Source organism: Mirounga leonina, unplaced genomic scaffold, assembly GCF_011800145.1.
Source record: "Mirounga leonina isolate KUSES-001 unplaced genomic scaffold, KU_Mleo_1.0 Mir_180, whole genome shotgun sequence".
In the NCBI taxonomy this organism is placed as follows: Eukaryota; Metazoa; Chordata; class Mammalia; order Carnivora; family Phocidae; genus Mirounga; species Mirounga leonina.
Window position 1 is genome coordinate 3,099,436 of NW_023270469.1, and position 20,576 is coordinate 3,120,011.

Here is a 20,576-nt window from a genome sequence, read left to right on the forward strand (position 1 = left end):
TGTCTTTTGGTAAACAGGAGTATTTTATTTTGATGGAGTCCCTGGTACCAACTTTGTCTGTTACGGCAGCGTCTTTGGGTCCTGTCTTGGAACTCTGCCCGCTCCAAGGTCCTCAGAGCACCATAAATAAGCACTTGCTGGTGCCCTGTTCCTCCCACCTCGGCCCTGCAAACTTCACACGGCCGGGGAGGTCTGTCCTGTCACTGTACCAGCCCCTGGCCCAACGCCCGGCACACCATGAGGGAACCGTGGGGTCTCCCCAGCTATGTGGCTGGAGAGGTTAGGAGGTGCCCCCCAAAAGCCCGGGCTGCCCCTCACTGCCTCCCGCCTTGGCCCTTGGGTATGAGGATGCCCTTTGACAGAGCTCCTGGGCTCTGGGGCCCGCGTGCAGCGTGGACTCCCAGCTGACTATGTCAGCTGCCCCGACCACTTCCCCAGGGAGCCTGCCTGGACCTGAGTCATCTCCCAGCCTGGGCCGGACACCAGGGCGTCTTCCCAGAAGAGAAGATCAAAGTCTCAGCCTCACTTCAGAGGCAGGAATTTGATTGTGGAGATAATGGGCCGTGGGGTGAGCGGGTGAGTGAGCAGATCACAGGAGGGGGGACAGTGGGGTCACGTGAAATCCTCACTCCTTGAGCATGTGGGAGGCTCCGCCAGACCCTCTCATCCTGGGGTCCTCGCTGGATTAGAAGCCCTCGGCTCAGAAAACTCAAAGGGAAAACCCTCACCTAGGTGTCCAAGACCCTGAAGGGACAGGGCCAGTGATCCAGAAATCCCTGGCCTTGGGGGGCAGTACAAGGACTTGGGTCTGACACAGCTCCTGTTGCTAAGCGTGGGTACCGTCCCCACACGCGCCTGCACTGTAGGCCTACCCCCAGAAGTGCGCCCATGTGTTCCCCAAAGGGCATGTCGTAGAATGTTCACTGCGGTGTGGACACCAATCGCTACAAACTGGAAACTACCCAGATGGCCATCCACAGGGATCAGAAAATAAGTTGGGCGTATTCACAGGATGGAACACTGCAGGTGGACACAAGCATCCTGTCCCAACACGCAACACGCAGCAACACGGATGTACCTCCCAGGCGTGACGCGGAGAAAGGAGGCAGACACAGAAGAGTAAATACTCCGTGATTGTCGCGTATGGATTTCAGACACAGCCAGCCTCGTGGAGCTGTTAGGAGTGAAGAACGTGACTGCCCTGGGGAGGGGGGCGCAAGGGGCCTGGGGGCTGTCCTGACGGGCCTACGGGGCATCATTGAGGCGCCCGTCTGCTGCGCACTCGCCCGGTGCGCTGCGTACCTCAGTCCTGGGCTTCTCTTTAAGCGGGGAGGGCGGCCTTGGCGGCGAGCAGCCTAGGCTTGCCCCGGTGGGCGGCCCGGCCCATGCCCCTCAGTCCCCTGGCTTGCGAGCGGGGCACGTTACAGAGGCCGCCCCATGGGCATCAGGCTGAGCACGGCAGCTTCTCTGGAGCCGAGAGGAAGAAACATGCAGCGAACAGGATGCGTTGGCAGGGTCCTGATTTCAGCCAAGGACTGAGAAACAGAGATGGAGACCCGGAGCGGAGGACAAAGGCCAGCCGTGTGAGGAACAGCTCCCCTCTCACTCCAAGGACGGGCTATTTATTTGAACAAGAACTCACACGGCTCTCTTTTTATCCCCTCCAGAGCATATTTTACGTCGCCAAGAATTTCATGGCTATTAAAAGCTGCAAAGGAAAAATCCTCTTAGGGCTGCTGTTTGCAGCAAGGTCTTCAAAGCGACAAGGCGGCAGGGCTGCCAACATGGCCCTTAAAGGTGACGGCCCCCAGAATCCACGGAAGCTGAACTTGCACCCCAGCCCGGGACCCAGTAGGGCCACACACCAGCCGGTTCACGGCTGCCCTGGCCAAATGCCCCGCGACGGCAAAATGGAGAAGTGACCCAGGACACGACACATTCACAACGAACTCAGAAAGTCCACAGGCACACCCACAAACGTAACAGTGATCAAAGAAGCCATTTCAGAGGGGCATCCATGCTATAGGACCGTGTGGCTGCAAAGCCACGGTGACGGGGACAGATGTGGGAACGGGCAAAGCGGGGACTCTGGGGGACTTGGGGGTCGGGTCGGTTCCGTGCCTTCACCCGGAAGTTGGCGTCGTGGGCGTGCACACCTGGGTGACAGTCCCTGAGTGCTCCCCTCACAACGTGTGGTTTTCCGTACGCGTGTAAGTTTAAAGCACATTGTTAAAATGTGGCCTGACTAAGCCTTGAATGAAGAGCTGGAAAATCGCCAGCATGTATCTTCCTGAAGGACCCCTTGGGAGCTAACGTGTCCAGGCCCAGAGCAGACGGTACTCTCGGGAATGCGGCCACAGGGCCTTCTGCTCGCCAGCCCAGGGCCACGCGCCCCGAGGCAGTCCGTGAAGGCGCCGCAAGGCAGGAGTGCTTCTAAGCAAGACTCTCTGTCGATCCTGCCCTGTGGCGCTGAGGCAGGAGGCCGCTGTTGTTGCAAGCCTCAGAGGCCCGCCGGTCTGGGGCCAGAAGCCACTGTCCCAGATGGCCTCCTGCAGAGTCCAGGACCGAAGGGGCATTGTGGCCATTTTGCAGCGTGCACACCTTCTCCTACTTACTCACCAAATGCTGGTCTAGGTGCTGCTGAAAGAGGTTTTGCAGATGTGAATGAAGTCCCTAATCAGTTTATTTTCAGTTAATCTAAGGGAGATGACCTTGGGTGGGCCTGGCTTAATCAGTAGGTAGGTCTTCATAAAAGGGTGTAGGTCCTTCCCGCCGGAGAGACTCCATTCACAGGCTGTCGATTGCTCTCCCTTAGCTCTGGATCCTCCAGAGATGATGAGAAAGCATCTCGAGTCTGTCCTATGGGTGCTAGAGGACCCATTAAATACCAAGTACGGTCTGCTGAATGCAGTACCCCACCAGCAGCAGTGCTTGCTATCAGTCCATCAGGATGCCCCCTGGGGAAAACCAGCTTGACCCAGGCCCCTGGGGTCCCAGCCTGCTTATCATCCTCTCTCCCTGACTGCCCGCCCTGCAGCCATCATCCATGCTTAGCCCGCATAGCAGTGTAAACCACGGCCTCATGACAAATCTGTCCCCCTCCCTACCTGTCAATCCCCCCATCCATCTGTGGATCCATGTCTAGACCTAGCTATCTAGATAGCTCTCCATATGAACACTATACATACCTGCATCCACCTGCATGTCTGTGTCCTCTCCTACCACTTCTGCTTCCCCACTGAGCCCAGCACCGAGGCCTCTGTGCCCCCCTGACAGGTGCCAGCTCCAGTGTGACAGGTAAGCACACACTCCCCCCGCCCGCCCACTTGTTAGGCAAGCATCCCAGGCTGGCCGTGCCACCTGCAACATCCCAGGCTCCTCTCCTGTAAGATGGGGACGATCATCACCGTGACTGTGGGGATTAGACACGTCAGCGCAGGTAAAGCCCCTGGCTTCGGGCCTGCCCGCCATGAGACCTGTGTGCATATGAGTTGTGGTTTCCCATGAAATGGAAGGGAAAGGCTCGTCTGGGTCTCCCTCGGCATCAGAGTGGGGCTGGGCTAGATCTGCCCTCCCTAAATTTAGGTCATTCGAGTGAAACTGTCGCCGGTAATGTACCCGCCTCCTACTCGTATCCTTGGCTTACCTAATTTGTTTCTTTTACTCAACTCTTTGTAACTTAGGGTCTTATTTAGGAGGGAAACTGCCTATGGCCAGGAGAAAAGGGGAACCAGTCTCACCTTCCGGAAATGGAAGGCAGCATGAAAATCCAGTCCCTGGTCTACAACCCCAAAACCCAGAGGCTCTGAAAAACACACACCTGGTTTTTGGTTTTCATTTTCTTTTGTTTTTGTAAATTTGGTGCAATGGCCAAACCTGACCTCTCTGACTTGAGGTCATTCGGTATATTTCTTCCAGTTACATGAAAATCCCGTTTCACTGAAGAGACAGAACTAGACACGAGAGTCCGCAAGTGTGGATGCACACACACACGCCGTACACGCAGAGGGCTGGGGAAGCCTCACGGGGACTCAGGGGTCGCCTGGCCTGGGCGTGCGGGCCCCTCTCCCGGGGCCGGTGCTGGGGGCCCTCTGGCCCCTCCGCACGGCGGTCTCCCCAGAGCCAGTGTCCCCACAGAGCCTGGCGGAAGCTGCCTGCTCTTCTGACCCAAGCTCGGAGGTCACCTGCCTCCTGCCAGCTCGCTGTCCCGGTCATGTGGTCACGGGGGTGGAAGCGTAGATCCCTCCCGACAGTGACAGTGGGCTCAGAAGGCGGTGGTCCTGTTCTACACACACCGTGTCGTATAGGCTTTAGTGTTGTCTGATTCTGTACAAGCATCCACTTCCTTTCCAATTAAAAAAGAAGACATCGGTACCTCCCTCTGTATTTTCTGTGCCATGGGCCATAGAGTCCAGAACCCCAGCTCTGTCACCTACAAAGGACTTACCCCAGGCAAGTCACTGGGCCCCATGGAGGGACCCTCCCAACCCGGACTCGTGCTCCACGACTGACGTGCCCGCTCTTTTGTAACTGTGACCACTCTCTCTTGTGGCTTTCAGCTACAGTGATGCCCCCATCGGAGGCTGCAGTGCTGGTGCGGGGAGAGACCCCCGGGAGCCCCCTACCATGCAGTGGTGGCCCTTTGGGACTCTCCCCCAGCCCTGCCCAGCCCCCTTCCTTCCCCACCCCCACTCCCTCCAGAATCCTGCACACTGGGAAGTCCAGAGCCTCCGGCATCCTCCATCCTCCCTTCTTGTGCCAAATGAGGGTCCACAGGGAGAATGGAGCCTCAAGGCCGAGGGAGGATGGTCATCCTGGTGTTTGGAGGCCAGCAGTCCCTCTGAGACTCCGTAAGAACAGTGCTCGGCAAAACAGCTCTGGAGTTCTAGGTGGTTTCCACGGCTTGGGACTTATAACCTTGTTTTCTTCTTTTCCCATGTAGAGAAAATGCCTTGGCTCCTGGCCAGCCTCTGACCAGCAGCTTATAATTACCCACGTGTGGAGAAGGGCAGGGCGGAGCCTGAGAAGGGCGTGCAGTGTCATGGGGAGCAGGGACCGGAAGCCTGGGAGCTCTCCTGCTCCCCAGGCCCCGAGGAGGCTCTGCAGGAGAGGCCTGGACACGTTCACACAGCCACCCCAACTCCATTCCCTGTGCCTGTGAGTGCGGCCCATCAAGGCAGGGGTGGGCCTGTCCCCCCGCCCCAGGACTGTATCAGTCAGTGCACCAGCTGCTGTAACAAACAGGCCCTGGTATTTCAGTGGCTTCACACAGCCAAAGTCCACTTTTCACTCTGGACATAATCCAGGGCTCATCAGCATGGCTTCACGTGCTCATCAGGGACCTAGTCTCCTTCCCCTGTGGCTCTGTGTCCCTGGGGACAGCCAACTTTCTCTGCAGGATGCTCCGTGTCCTGCCAGCAAATAGAGGCAGGGGAGAAGGTAGAGAAGGCACATTGTTCTCAACCAGAAGGCCTGGAGTGGCCCACGTCACTTCAGCACCCACTCCTTTGGCAAGAATACAGCACCTGATCCCACCTAGAGGTAGGGGCTGGGTTGAGCCATCCTCCTGTGCCCAGGGAGGAGACAGCACTGCATCTCGAGTCTGTCCTATGGGTGCTAGAGGACCCATTAAATACCAAGTACGGTCTGCTGAATGCAGTACCCCACCAGCAGCAGTGCTTGCTATCAGTCCATCAGGATAACAGTTTCAAGGACTCTGGAGGAGCAGTTTCCAATTTTGAGAGCTTGAGGCTGCTGTTTAGAAGGCTCAAATCTCTGTAAGTATAGACTGAAGGAGAACACTCTTTGACCCACCACATCCAACAATGACCCTCCCTCCTCATCTGTGAATTTATTCCTCACCCTATAGACCTTCCTTCTAGATTCTCAGGAGGCCTCAGGAAACCGTGAGCTCTTACTCTATTAATATCTAGATTATAGGCAAGTGCTTTCAAATTTAACAAATGCTATGCACATACCATTCTGTGCTTGTGGAGAAATCTTGACAAATCAAGAAAGGCTCTCTTATGCAGTCAACAACCTGCACAACTGTGCCCAGCAATCCTGTCTTAGGTTCTGCTCAGCCTTGGAGTGGGAATGGTGTGAGCTAGTCCTCAGCCCAACCATAGAATCATAGTGGGATGGAAATGAGGTCATCTAATCTGGTGGTTTTGAAAGTCTGACTCCCTCCATCTCCCTCCAATTCCCCAAACCCACTGGTCCAGTCCAATCTCCTCAATTTCATATAGGGAACCTGAAGTTCAAATGGAGCTGGGACTTTCCCAAGGTCACAGAGCCCTGTTATTGGTCAAAACTAGACAGCAGATCGGTTTCAAACTCCCAGTTTGGCCATCTGGACCAGCACTGCCCCACCCCCCGAAAAAAATAATATGAGCCACATGTGTAATTTTAAACTCTCTAGCTGCCATATTTTAAGAAGTAAAAAAAAAAGGTGAATTTTAATTTTAATAATATATTTTCTTTAACCCAATATACCGAAAACATCAATGTATAACAAATTAAAAATATAACAACATACTTTACAGTCTTTATTTCATACTAAGTCTTCAAAATCTGGTGTGTTTTTTACACTTAACACGTCTTCATTTGGATGCTAAATTTGCCCTGGAAATACTCGATCTGTATTTAGAGCTCATAAAATTTACACTTAGAAGGTAGATTCACATGCCAAGTTGGTACAAACCTGCATAAGAGTTTCCTTAACAAATGAATCGGGTATCCGTTTTCAAGTTAAAATTACTTAAAATGAAATAAAACTGACATTTCAGTCCCTGGGTCCCACGGGCCACTTTACAAATGCTCGGTGGCCACACGTGGTTCCTGGAGCCCATGCAGGTCCGGGCAGCTCTGGAACTCGGGCCGCACCTACCATGCCCCCCAGGACCCTTCATTCTGAGGAAAATCAGTGACAATGACTTCTTACTGGGGCCCATCTGAGAAAGAGGCAGTCACACTGGGTAAGTGACAGGACCTCGGAGAGTGGTCATTCTTCTTCTGCGGTCGGCAGGGTGCAGCCCCTCGGGCTCCCAGGGCGGAGGGCAACCTGAGTCTTGGGACCCCCTGGACAAGGCCTGGACACGGCTCTCTGCTCATGGCGAGGACCGGAGGTGGGACGCATGGCTTCTGCGCAGAGCGAACGGCCCGACATCCTGAAGGCCCATGGGCCACGTGGCTGCAGAGAGTCTGGTTGCAATTATGGGCCCTTGGGGGGTTGCCCCAGGTCACCCACGGCTCGTTTCCTAGGGCTACTGCCCCAGCGCCCCACACAACAGTACTGGGGGCGGAAGTCTGAGATCGGGGTGTCGCCGGGGTTGGTTTCTTCTCAGAGGCCCTCGAGGAGGGTCCTTCCTGCCTCTTTCAGCCTCAGGTGCTGCTGGCAATCCTCGACATTCCTTAGCTTGTTGGTGCACCACCCCAATGTCTGCCCCTGTCTCCCCATGGCCATCGTCCCTCTGTGTGTGTCTGTCTCCTTGCAGGGACACCAGGCAGATGGGGTTTAGGATCCACTGTAATCCAGGCTGAACCCTTCTGAGCTTCGTTACATCTGCAAAGACCCAACTTCCCCAAAGGGCACATTCACAGGCACGGTGGTGGGGGGGGTAGGGCTAGCACACATCTTTAGGAGGAACCCAACCCCAACAGTGCTTTACAATCATCTGTCCATTAATTTCTGTCCACCTAGAAGGTTTGTGTCCCCGTTGTGCAGACAGAAAACAGCCCCAGGATGGTGGGAACCTCGCACTCAAAGCCCAACCTCCCCCAGTCGGGGCTCCCAGTCCCTCCCCCAGGCACTTCCTGGACACTCCTGGGCACTTCCAGCTCAGAAACTGGGGCGAGATCTGTAAAACCCCTGCCAGCTGATCCGCTCAGGTTGGAGGCTCCCTAGTTAAGTGACCCAGAATGACAATTCTGATCGATTACTGCCACTTTCCTACGGAATTGACCAGGATTCTGGAAAAGGCAACGTGACATTACTCCTTCCAACCCCAATGAACCTGGACCACAAAATGGAAAACTCCAGCACAGCGAGTAAAAATGAGTTTTCCTCTAATTAGCTAATGAGGGGAAGGCCAGGGGGCAGCCTGTCTCACTCCTGCAGAGGGACGCCCCCACTTTCTAGAGCCCCTACCTGGCCCATAGGCAACTCAGCCCTCTGCCGAGCACAGAGAAGAGAAGGCCGAGTCTGAGCTACCCCCAGAGCACAAAGCGACACCCAGCTGTCCCGCACACCCAGGGCAGGCACCTCGGGAACCACATGGTCCCTGCACCAATGAGGGAAGAGAAGCAGGAGGGCCCTGGAAGTGTCTGCAAGATCCCTCCTCTGACCTGGCCGGATGGGCTCTGGGGAAGAGTGTTGATGCCGACGGGGGTGGCATGGGGGAAGTGGCGGGGGGGGGGCTCTGCTGCCAGTCCGGGCAAAGGCGGGGCGGCGGGGGCAGCTCTCTGGAGAGGTTGATGGCCCAGAGCCGAAGGCTCTCCCCAGGTGACAGCGGGGGCAAGGCTCCTCCAGATGCAGCGGCAGCCTGCGTCTCGGAGGTGGGGGCTTTGATCACAGCGCTGCGTCCGCTGGCTGGAGCCCGACCATTTTCCTGCATCTCATTACGGGAGCCCTGCACTGCCAGTGCGTCAGACAAGCCTGGCATTCTCCGTTTGACCTAATAAAGCCTTTCTGCATTGCTCTGCTCGTTCCTGGGGAAATGAGGAGGCCTGCTCCAATTACTCCCTTAAGAAAAGCCTCTTAGAAAATGCCGGAGTGTGGGCAAAGGAGGGCTCTTCCTGCCTGCCCGGGAGCAGGCCTCGGAAATCCCAGGCGCCTTCTCCAGACGGCCCCTGAGAGGAGCCTGTGTGAAGCTCGGGGCGGTCCGGGAGAAGGCGGGGCCTCCAGGGGCCTCCGCAGGCCCTGTTTTCCTCCCACAGGATAGGGGGGCTCTTGTCTCGCAAATTGGCAGGTGAAATTGAGCATTAAGGAAACATGGGCCTGGCCAGGTCAGGGTGGAGGCAGAAAGACTTTGGGTTTGGTAGGAAATATGGTGAAATATAATGGAGACAGAGGGAGAGAGAGAGAGAGCACCTTTCACAGAGCGCTGGGTCTCTCTGAACTACGAGAGTCGCATCCCCACAGGACTGGGTCAGAGGTCACCCAGTCGGGGTTTGGAAAATGGTGGGGTCCATTAGCTTGCTGTTCAGGGACCTTCACCTCCCTTCCCCCACCTCCCAGGGAAGAGAAAGGCACACCTTCCAGCAAGCGACTCCAGAAACGTTAGAGCTGGGGGGGCCCCCGGGAGGCTTACCCCTAGTTGGCAGGAGGTTTGGGGAGTGCTCCCCAGCAAAGGGAAGGCAGGGAAGGGCAGTGGGAGACGCTGGATTGGGAAACCATTCCCGGAGAGGCATCAGTTGTCCCCACTGAGAGCATGGCAGATCAGGTCACCCCTCAGAGCTGTCCCTTGGGGGAGCAAGAGCTCCAAGCCTCTAAACCCCCAGGTTGATATTCCCTGGATATGAGCTGCCTCGTGCTAGGGCAAAATGGTATAAAATTATGCAAAACAACCATACGCATTGGTCTAAGAATGAGCTTATAGATGCAATTATACATCAAATTTTATTGAACTGTATTTTTTTTAAAGATTTTATTTATTTATTTGAGAGAGAGAGAGAGAATGAGAGACAGAGAGCACGAGAGGGAAGAGGGCAGAGGGGGAAGCAGACCCCCCACTGAGCAGGGAGCCCAATGTGGGACTCGATCCCAGGACCCCGGGATCATGACCTGAGCCGAAGGCAGACGCCTAACGACTGAGCCACCCAGGCACCCCGGAAGAGTCCACACTTAAGAACCAGCTCTTTCTCCTTGTGAATGGAGAGGTGTGTGGAGGTGATGTCTGGAACTCCTGCAGCCCTTTTGTGATTGAGACAGAGGAAAGCCAGCCTGAGACTGAGCTAAAACGGCAGAAGGAAAGAAACTGGGTGCTTAAGTGACACCATTGGGTGCCAAACCAAACCAGTGCTGACACCCACCCCATCTCTGAAATATTCCATCATGAATCAACAAATCAAATCTTTTATTGTGTCTGCCAATACCGTTGGGTTCAGTCCCTGGTTCCCACCTCTCTGACCCAGCCCCCTCAGTTTGCCCTGTGGTCTTAGGGTCCTCAGGTCTCAGAAACAGACAGCATATGGGGCGCCTGGGTGGCTCAGTACGTTAAGCATCTGCCTTCGGCTCAGGTCATGATCCCGGGGTCCTGGGATCGAGCCCCGTATCAGGCTCCCTGCTCCACGGGAAGCCTGCTTCTCCCTCTCCCACTCCCCCTGCTGTATTCCCTCTCTCGCTGTCTCTCTATCAAAACAAATAAATAAAATCTTTAAAAAAAAAAAAACAGCATAGTCTCTGACCCCAGCTCCAGCACTTCCTCACTATGGGGACTTGGGCACGTCACATCACCACCCTGACCCTCGGGTTCTTCAGATGTAAAATGTGGTTGATACCAAAGATTGCTCCAAATCAGGTGTTGAGCATGACTTCCCCTTTCCCACTGCCTCCCCGCGCCCCACTCCACCCAGCCACAGCTGACAGTCACGAAAGGGATGGACAGCACCCAGACACTCGAGCAATGGAGGCTCATGTTGCTGGCTCTTTCTGCGACAGGTATGTACGCTCTTTCAACACACACTGACACGGCGCTTAACAGATGCCTGGCTTGTTCTACATGCTTTGCAAATACTAACTTGAGTCTCATCAACAACCCTATGACATGGGAGTCGTGGCTGTACCCCTTTACAGGTGAGGAAACCAAGGCCCAGAGAGGCTAAGCGACTGGCCTGCAGTCACAGAGCCAGTGGGTCGTGGAGCCTGGGTTTGAACTCAGGAGACCTGTGACTCGGAAGTTGGAACACTGAGCCACCCTGTCGTGTCCTGAGGATAACGCGTATCTGCCACGTCAAGACGTTTTACCTGAAATACCTCACTTGATCGTCACGGCAACCCCACAAAATAGGTAGCACTGTTATCCCGTGGTACAGATAGATGGCAAAGCCATCTCTGAGAACTAGAGGAAACGCTACATTCAAGGACGGACGAATGACCAGTGATGAGCCGGACCTGTCGGATGGCCCTGACGCGATCCCTGAGCTCCCGGCCAGGACTGGACTCGGGAAGTTCCTGTTACCCCTGGAGCAGTGCTCTCGGGACGCAGGGCCTCATCCTGTCTGGGATCCCTGAGAGCCGCCCTGGGCACTGAGTTCCCAGGGGCTTCAAAGGGAGCCCGGAGCCAGCTGCGCTCCCAGGGGGCGAGGACAGCAGGAAAGCGGGCCTGGCCCCGGCTGCTGCCGACGCGCCCTGCTGTCAGACGTCAGAAGCGCGAGGCGGCTTTGGTCTCGGCCCTGGGCTGATGGAACCAGGGCAGCGCGGAGCCAGACGCTTCTGGGAACCGGGCTGGTATTTCCTTGTTTTGTCCACTGCGCCAGAGCTCCCCAGAAACCACATGCAGAACAAAGTGTCCGGGGCTGTGGAAGGCGAGAGGATTAGAGGAGGAGAAGACTGCGTGCCACGGGCCAGCCGCCCCAGGGCCTGGGAACTTCTCCAGGCCTCTCCTGAAATGTCAGCTCGGCCAGTGTGGCTCAGGGACCTCGCTGCACACCCCGCACCCCCAGTCACAACCACCAGGCAGCAGGGGCCACCTGCGTCCAGGTGTGCGGGCCAGGCGTGCTCCAGGTGGGCTGAGCGCCCACGGGCCTGGTCTCAGCCATCCCCAGACCCCCCGGGTGCAGACCTTGTGGCCCCAGTTTACAAATGAGCTGAACAGGGCTTGAGACAGTGAAGAACCTGGCAAGTGATGGGGCCGGGTTGGGACACATCTGTTTCATCCCAGGGGCCGTGCCTGGGATTTTCGTGTGCTTCTCTGTTTTGTTTTCATAGATAGCGTGGTTCAAAAGCAAGACAGTAGAAGTGGTGGATGAAGAGTCCCTGCATCCCTCACAGATGAGGGAACCAAGGCCCAGAGAGACCAGAGACTTTCCCGAGGATGCCACCCCCTCTCCGCCAGGACAGGAGCCACGGGGGCTGGATCAGAGACCCTAGTAACTTCCAGGCTGGGGCTGGGTCAAGGTGAGCAGGGAGGGGGCTCCTGCAGGAGGGCGGGGCTGGTGGGGGGGCAGGAGGATGTGCATGGGTGTGGGAAGCAGCCGGCTGCCTGCCCTGTCACCAGAGGCCCGCTCCGAAGGCTGTTGTCACAGACCCGAGCCCCGGCACCCCCAGGGGAGGGGGGGCCAGCCAGGCCCGTCAGGGCCACCATCTCCTAGCCTCTGTCCGTGAGCCCGGCTGCCCACCCAGCCGCCTGCTCAGGCGGGACCCCGGGGGAAGGCTCCAGGGCCGGGGGACCCCGGGGGGAGGACAGCACACACGCTCCCACGCGCACTCCGACACCCACAACCCAGCTCCCCACTGGCTGCCCGGGTAGGGCAAGAGGAGGGTCTTGGGATGGTCGGCAGACGCTTCCAGGCACGCTGCCTCACCCCCAGACCAGGAGCCCCCTGCAGCATCAGGGTGCCCTCCTGGTGCCCCAGCGTGGAGTGCTGGCTGCCACAGTCTCTCTCTACCCGTCTGCCCCTCCCTCTCTCGGTCTCCACGGTCTCCACGTGCTCTCTGACACCATCTGCCAGGTTGGCTTCTCTGCCTCCCTGTCTCTCCCTCCACCTGCTTCTGGTCACCTCTGCTCTCCCACCTTCTTCTTCTGAGTCCTTCTCTCTCCTTCCCCCTCTGCTCTCTCCCTGTATCTCTCTGTGGCTCACTCTGTCTCTCCCCCACCTCCTCCCTCCCCACTCCAGGGGCCTCCCCCCATGGACATTTCTGGGAGAATCCTCTACCAAAGCCCACAGCTGATCCAGTTTGCGACTTGGCCTCTCGTGGGCCTGCAGCCCTGCTCAGAGGCCCGTCCCTGGGACCCGGGGGGCAGGTGTGGGTCTGGAGGGCGTGGGGGGCCTCCAGCACGGAGGCAGGAGACAGAGAGCAGCTGGGCCCTACCCTGTTGCCCTCTGAGTCCGCGTGAGGCCGTGTGGAGGGGTTCACATCTTGTCAGCGGCCGCTCCCCCACCAGCCTTCCCCACCTGGGGGCTCCAGGGAGCAGCATTCCTGAGCCTCCCTGGACCCTGTGGAGGGACCTGCTCGGCTATCCAGGAGAGACTAACATGCCCGGGATGGGTCTGAGCTTTCAAAACTTAGACGGCCCCCACACCTGTTTCTCCTTTCTTCCAGAACACGCTTTGTCCACTTCCGGAATCCTGGACCTCCTGGGGTCTGCTCGGAAGTGGGGTAAGCAGAGCTCTGAGCGGGCAGCGAAGGCCTGGCTCTGCGGAGCCAGGAGTAGGGCAGAGGGGATGGGGAGCCACAGAGAAGCAGAAATGTGGAGGCCTCCAGGAGGCGCAGCCTGGAGGAAGCAGGGAAGATGCTGTCCACCGCGTGGCACGGGAAGACAGTGGCGACAGAGCTACCCCAGCCCCATGCTCCGCAGCCTTGCGAACACAGGGGTACTCCTAGCCGGTTGTGGGACCGCAGCTTCCAGAATATTTTCAGAACAGCCGAAAGAGCTGCTGCCTCTTCCTCAGCAGGAGATGGAGTTCTCAGGGCAGCGGGCCTGGAGACAGCGTGGCCAGTGGAGGGTCCCCCAGGCCTCAGACGGTGGAGTCCCCTGTCGTGGTTTTTGTCACCACATCTGCCTTCGGGGAAGTACAGCCTGGCGGTCACCAGCAAGGACTCCGGGTTCCCACCTCCTCTCTGCCACTTCCTGGCTGTGTGACCTGGGGCAGGGGATTCAAGCTCCCTGTGCCTTTGTTTCCTTATCTAGAAAACAGGGATAATCATCTGCATCCTGGGGTCATCGTGAGAATTATATGAATTAACGTGGAAAGCAGCTAAGAGCTCCCGTGGTAGACCACCGGCCAGGACGCGCTGAGCACAGCGGCCCACCTGCCAGAGACTCATAACTCAAGTCCAAGCACCAAGAAGCATCAGACAAACCCAAGTGAGGGCCATTCTACCAGATAGCCGCCTGCAGTCTGCAGATGTGCTCAGGGTGGTGGAAGGTGTGAGCCCCAAGGTCCTGAGGAGTGGCAGTGAGTGGGAGCCTTTGTTATGCAAGAATGGCTGGGCGGGCTGGTGGCTGGGCGCCTGGGGACTGGGGACTGAGGGCAGGGAGGGCGCATCCGTTCTGGCCTTGCCAGCTCTGCAGGGAGCGTGCGTGTGCATGTGCCTGTGCGGGGCTTGCGCGGAAATACTGGGGGACGGGCGTGGGGGGGGCGGCTGACACTCAGAGCTCCCACCGCTCCGCGCTGGAAGCTCTTCTGTGTGCTTGAGATTAATTCACATTTTTTAAACATATATGACAAGTTAAAAAATAATAGATTTGTACCCGAAACCAACACCAGTGCAGTAGACCCCGAGAGAGATGAGCAAATGTTATAGAGCGTTAACGACCTGTCGGCCGCCGACCACCAACCCCCCAGACTTTCTTCCCCACCAGCAGCAGCTGAAAAGCCTCTGTCCCCGGAGTGAGTGCGTGTCTTTAGGGCCCAGCCCCACCTCCCTCTCTGTTTGGGAAACTTTCTGGTGCTAAGGAGGCCCTAGCGTTCCGTTCCTGTGGGAACCGCAGCTCCGGACTCCAGCTGGGCAGCCTCTTGACTACTCTGTCTGTCTCTGGGCCTGCTTCCTCGTCTGAAAAGTGGCCTTTCGTTATACTTACATGAGACAAGCATTCAAAAGGCAACAGAAAGGTAGCTCCCCACAAGGCTCTTCTTAGGAACTATGTTCCTGTCTTTTCTCCAAGGCCAGGGTTCCTGTCCCCCACCCCTTTGCTTCATTTCAGACATGGGCCTCCAGGCCCACAGGCTCCTGGGCCAAATGCAGGCCACCCCCGGCTGGACAAGGTCCTCTGGAGCCACTGAGCTCGACTCAAGGCCTGGGGGAAGTGGGGCCATAAACCTCTCCCAGCCTTCTTGTCACTGGAGATCAAACCGTTATCAGAATCAAAGCCGCCCAGCTGATGGATGAGGCTCCAGGACCCAGGCAGCCAGCCCCTCGCTGTTATATGGGGCTCCGAGCACTCCAACCACCTTGCCAGAAGGCTCGGCATGGTTTGATTTGGGCCAGAAGGTGACTTGTTGCGTCCCCAGGAAAGATGCTTATCTCTCTCTGCAGGGAGGGCCAGACAGAGGTGTCAGCAGGGGGATGGCGAGGCCATGCTGAGAGGGAAGACCAGGCCGCCGGCCCGATGTCCTGCTTCCCCAGCTCCTCTGCTCAGTGCTGATGGCTGGAGCCCCAAATGGCTTTCAAATCCTGGAGGGCCCTGAGCCCACGTTTCTGGCAGCAGCCGACAGATCTACCAGCCCAGAGCCCTTTATTCCAGGAGGCTCTAGCGGGAGAGACATGAGGCAATGCCGCCCTGACCTCATAGCCAGGGTCAGAAGATTCCAGAAGGGCCTGGCCAGTCTGGAAGCTAATAAAGGCTCACAGAGCTGTCAGGGGTGTCATTTTGACCATGTCAGGATCCTGGAAGCTCAGTCAGAACCTGGAGATTAAAGGAACCCAGCTGCTATTGTTGGAGATGCCCGGAGAACTCTGGCTGGGGTCCATGGCGTTCTGCCGTCCGGGGTTCAAATCCTGAGTCTGGCGGCAGGACTGCGGCGGTAAAGTAGGATGTGCATCCCGCAGAGGGTCGCTGTGCTGTGCCCGGTGCGCGCCCGTGGTTGCATTATTATCCAGACACAGTCGTGAAAGAACATGAATGGAAAGTCTGCTGACAGTGCAGGGGCCATAGTCTGGAAGGAAAGACACCTGACTGCCAGTCGGATAACACTTGAGTCTGCAACCGGGACTTGACGGTTGTATTTCTGTATTTTCCAAAGCTTTTCAGTGCCCCTGTATTCCCTTTTTTAAATGAAGAGTCTAAACCTAAGAAAGGCGGTAAGAGATGCGCCGGGCAGCCAGGCCTGGGGCAAGGCGGCTGGTCCCCCGCTCTGGTCTTGGACAAACCCCGAGTCCTCCAGGGCCCCACGGCCCCCGGTGCAGCCTCCTCAGGGTACTGACGGCCGGTGTAAACTCCTGCTGTGGCGCAGAGTTACCGGAGATGATTGTGGCTTTGTACGAGCAGCTTCCCCACACGGTGCCTGTGGCCTCTGGTCCCCGCGCCCCAAGGCTGAGCTCCTCCGCTCAGAGCCGCAGCCCTGCTGCCAGCTGCCGGCTCCGCGTCCGCCTGGTCCTGCACGCTCCCTGCACTCTGGCTTCATCTTCCGCGGGTGTAACAGTGCGTGAGCAAAAGAATGGAAACGCCAACAGGAAAACCTCTGGAGAAACCTCACTGGGGGAAGGGACCAGGAGGACAAGCCCGGGCATCGAGGGGAGACCGGTTTTCAGAGCTCTTAGGGTGCAGAGGGACTCTGGACACGGGGAGGCCTGGGCTCCAACCCTGCCTCTGTCCCCCACTCACCATGTGGCCCCCGCCCCAGATGCCCCATTCTGGGAGCCCCTGGTTTCCATGTGCAAAAGTAGTTCACAGTCTATCCTCGTGCGCTGCTTTCACCCTTGAACGAGAGGGTGTGCGAACACCACCAGCACAAGAGTAAATGTTCACCCCACGTGGTTGCCGAGAGACCGGCAGGAGCGCCGAGCCCATCGCCCATCCAGCCAGCGGCCTGCACGTTACAGTCCCCTGGGGAGATCTGCAACGGTATGAATTCCTGAACCCCAGCGCCTTGCAGAAATGGCCGATTGCAGGCTGGGCAGGGAGGGTGGACATGCACCCGGAACTAGTCGTTAGGGGGCGGCCAGCTGGAGGGCGTCAGGTGCAGGACGGGCTCGCCGCAAGCCTTCCGGCCGCTCTGTGTGCACTGCCTCCTTGCTCCTCACAACGGCCCACCGGGTGGGAGCTCTTCCGACGTCCCCTTGGCCAGGCCTGAGGGGGATCCCCTTGCCCAGAGTCCACAGGGACTATTTGGCAGAAAACTACCTAACTTGGAAGCCTAGTTTTTCTGCTACCTGCTATAGACCCCACACCCTTTCTCAAGAGGGCCTTTGCGGGAATCCTTAGCTGGAGCAACGCCATCCCTAAAATACCTTAGAATAAATATCTGCTCCACAGTTCCAAATTGCCCACTACGCGCAGTGTGTATGTGTTTCGGGGGCCTGGTCCTCTCGGCGGCTGTCCTTGGGGAGGTTGTGTCCCCTGTCTGGGGAGACTAGACGCACCTCGGGACCCTGTCACCCCGCTGCCACGATGCACTTGGGGGAACAAGGTGGAGCCTGTGAGTGTGAACCAGCCTGGGGACATCCCAGGGTCCCGCCTCCACAGAAGACAAGGGTCCCTGGGGCTGTGCGAGCTCCGTGGCCCACAGCGGCCCCATGTGGCCACCACCGGAACAGCGGCTCCGGCGGGGGTAGGGGGTCAGACTTGTTAGCTTCTCCCTCCACCTGCAGCCGACCGCCACCGTGCACTGAGAACATTCACGGAGCCCTTGGACAACAAAGAGGCTGGGGGTCTCCAAGACTCCAAGGTCTACGAGACCCCTGGCAGAGAAGGGCCAGTGAACAGAAGTGATTATTAAATGCAGCTCAACCATATTCAACCTCCAGATTCGGGAAAGCTGAACAGACCGGTTCTATCTCACAGCCCCCGCGGTCCTTGTCGGAATCACAGCCCTGGAATCAGAGTATCTGTCAATGAGAAGGGATATTTGGTTGGCAAACCTTTGATGGATGCAAAGCTTCCAGGGCAGCCAGGGAGGCTGCTCGCACTTTGGGGAAGCTTGCGCAGCACCAGCGTGGACCACTTCCTCTTACTCTTCTGTGTGCGTGAGTTCCCCCGAGGGTCTTTCCTTGCCTGACCCCAACTCGTTCTCACATTGTTCTGTTTTTCGGACAACAGCTGGTTGCCAAGGCAACCAGCAAGGAGCCCGAGTCAGACCAGAGTCTTCCTTGCAGGGAAATTCGGCCCTTAACTCATCTCTTCATCCTCCACCAACTCGTGGCTTGACCTCAGAAAACTCTGCCAAACCCCCAGGCAAGGAGCTCCCGTCCCCTGCTGGGACCTTGCCCCGGGGGCTGAGCACAGCGGAAAGAGAGAGCCAGGCTGGGACCCAGAGCTGGCGCAGCCTGGAGACCCTGCACCATCCCAAGCCTTCCCTGTGCTTCCAATGTAAACCTTTTCCGCAAGCCTACCAGGTACAAAGTGCGCAAGTCCTTCATGCGGTGCTCAGCGGGCTTCACACACGGGACACCCCGTGGACCCAGCACCCAGAGAACAGAGTGGAGCTTCCTCAGCCCATGAAAACACCCTCTGCATCCCTTCATGGGCACCCCGCCCCCCCCCACCCCCGGAAAGGCAACCACTCTCCTGACTGCCAACGCGGAACTTTCTTCTGCCCGTTACTGAACTTGACATAAACCGCGTCACACGGCGTGTGTTCCTTGGAGTCTGGACTGTGTTCTCAACATGATGGTGGTGAAGCCACACATGCTCACGCTCCAAATCTTGCTGCCCCCTTTCTAGTCCACTGGTCTTATGGATGAGAATGCAGAGGCCCAGAGAGGGAATGTGCCTTGCCTGAGGTCACACAGCAAGACTAGCAGCCCGGTCTTCAGACTCCATGTGCATTCAGTGGGCTTTCCCTGACCCCAGACTGCTGGGCAGCTGCGGATCTCAAAGTGTGTTCAGTGGACCAGCGGCATGAGCATCATGCTGAACACTTGTTAAAATGCATATTTCCAGGCGCCTCCTCAGACCCGCTGGATCCCAATCCCTGAGAACGAGGCCCTGGCATCTGCATTTTAGCAAGCCGTTCAGGTGTTTCTTGGGCCCAGGGAAGCCCTGTGGACCCTGAAGGAACACCATGCAATTCTTCGTTTTATTCACAAGAGGGAGCCAGCACCCCAGAGACACAGCCTCGCGCTCTCTGAGAGCCCAAACGGCGGGGCCAGCGTGCCAGCGATTTTCACCTGGCGGCTCACAGCACGGCCGGCCCCCGTGCCGGGGAGATACTCAGGCAACACCAGTCACTGGTGTCCAGGGAAGAGAGTACTTTTGTGAACACGGGAGGCAGGAGAGCTGAGTCCTAATACCACGGCCCCCTCCTCAGCCCTAAGCATCACACCTGCTACAGAGTTCCTGCGGCCTCAGGGGCGCCCTTCACTCCTCGGAGCTCCAGATGCCTCATCTGCAAAGCAGGGCTGCTGCACCCTGATGGCCCCTGAGTCCTCACCCCCCGCCTTGGTATTTTACAAGACATCCATTAATGTCTGTAAAATGTTAGGGAACAGAGAGCAGTGTTGTCACACAGATGTTTGTAGGCTGTTTGGGGATGAGTCTGCTGTGCTTCCCTGTGTTTTATGGCAAATCTTCAGGAGTCACATGCTCTCTTGCCAGGAAATATGACTGGAGGCTTTTGCGCCTACGTGTGAGGTCCGGAACCATGGCAGCCATCTTGGGCCCATAAGGGGAGATACCTGAGGAAAACATGCTGAGGATGGCAACGCTGACGATGAAGCAAACTGGAGTCCTTCACAAAGTCACTGAGCTCGTGACTTAGCCTGGAGCTTCCCTACGTCAGAACTTCTAGTGAGGTAAGTTAATAAATCCCCTGGTAGCTTACTCCAGCTGGGGCCGGGTCTTCTGCGGCTTGCAGCTGAAGGCATTCTGTCTGGCTTGCTTGTCCTGCCATGTTAGCTCATCGTCCACTGGTGGCTCAGACAAGGGACTTTCTCATGCCAACAGCTGCTGTGAGCATAGCAAGAGACTGGCACTGTGGCTGGTACCAGGAGTCCTTGGAAGACAAGGTTGGAGAGCCAAGACACAGGGGTTTGGGAAGCTAGCCAAGGGGCCACAAGAAGGGAGTTGGTGGTGGGGCTCTGAGTCCTCCAGGGTCCCAGAGTCCACAGCAGGTCCAAGTGTGGGGCACAGGGAGGTGCGTTTCCACGTGGTCACGCGGGAGACCCTTCTGCATAGCATTAGCTTGCTACCACTTCGTCAGTAAATCAAAGAAGATTCCTTAAACCGCACAGGCCATCTGTACCGGAGGGACACTCCCACTCCTTCTGGGAGTGACGCCACTCCTCCCTCTGGCCGTGAAGCTCCCACATGGAGCCACCAGAGTTCTGTACACGGATGGCTGCCCACCAGAGGCCGCTGCAGTGGCGGTGAGCTGCAGGGCCAGCACAGAACACCTCGTCCCGGCCAGGGCCCTAAAGCTCTTCTGATTATGTATTTTCTTATGCTTTCACTTCTCATATTTATTTATATAGATAATATCTTTCAGTGGGGATAACTGACACGAGGGCTTTAAGTTCAGAGGTGGTATCCATCCCCGTGAGCCCTTACAAGAGCCCCTGTCAAATTTGGATCTGTATATTCTAAATCTCATTTTTAACGAGGAGACTGAGGCTCCCAGGGCTCCCTCGCCCGAGGACGGGCTGTCAGAGCAGTAAGACAGATCCTGCCTCTCCTCCAAGTTCAGCCAGTCATGGTGACAGTTTCCTCATCAAGTCAACGAGCCTGCGCTCCTTGGAGCATTCTCTGGGCTTC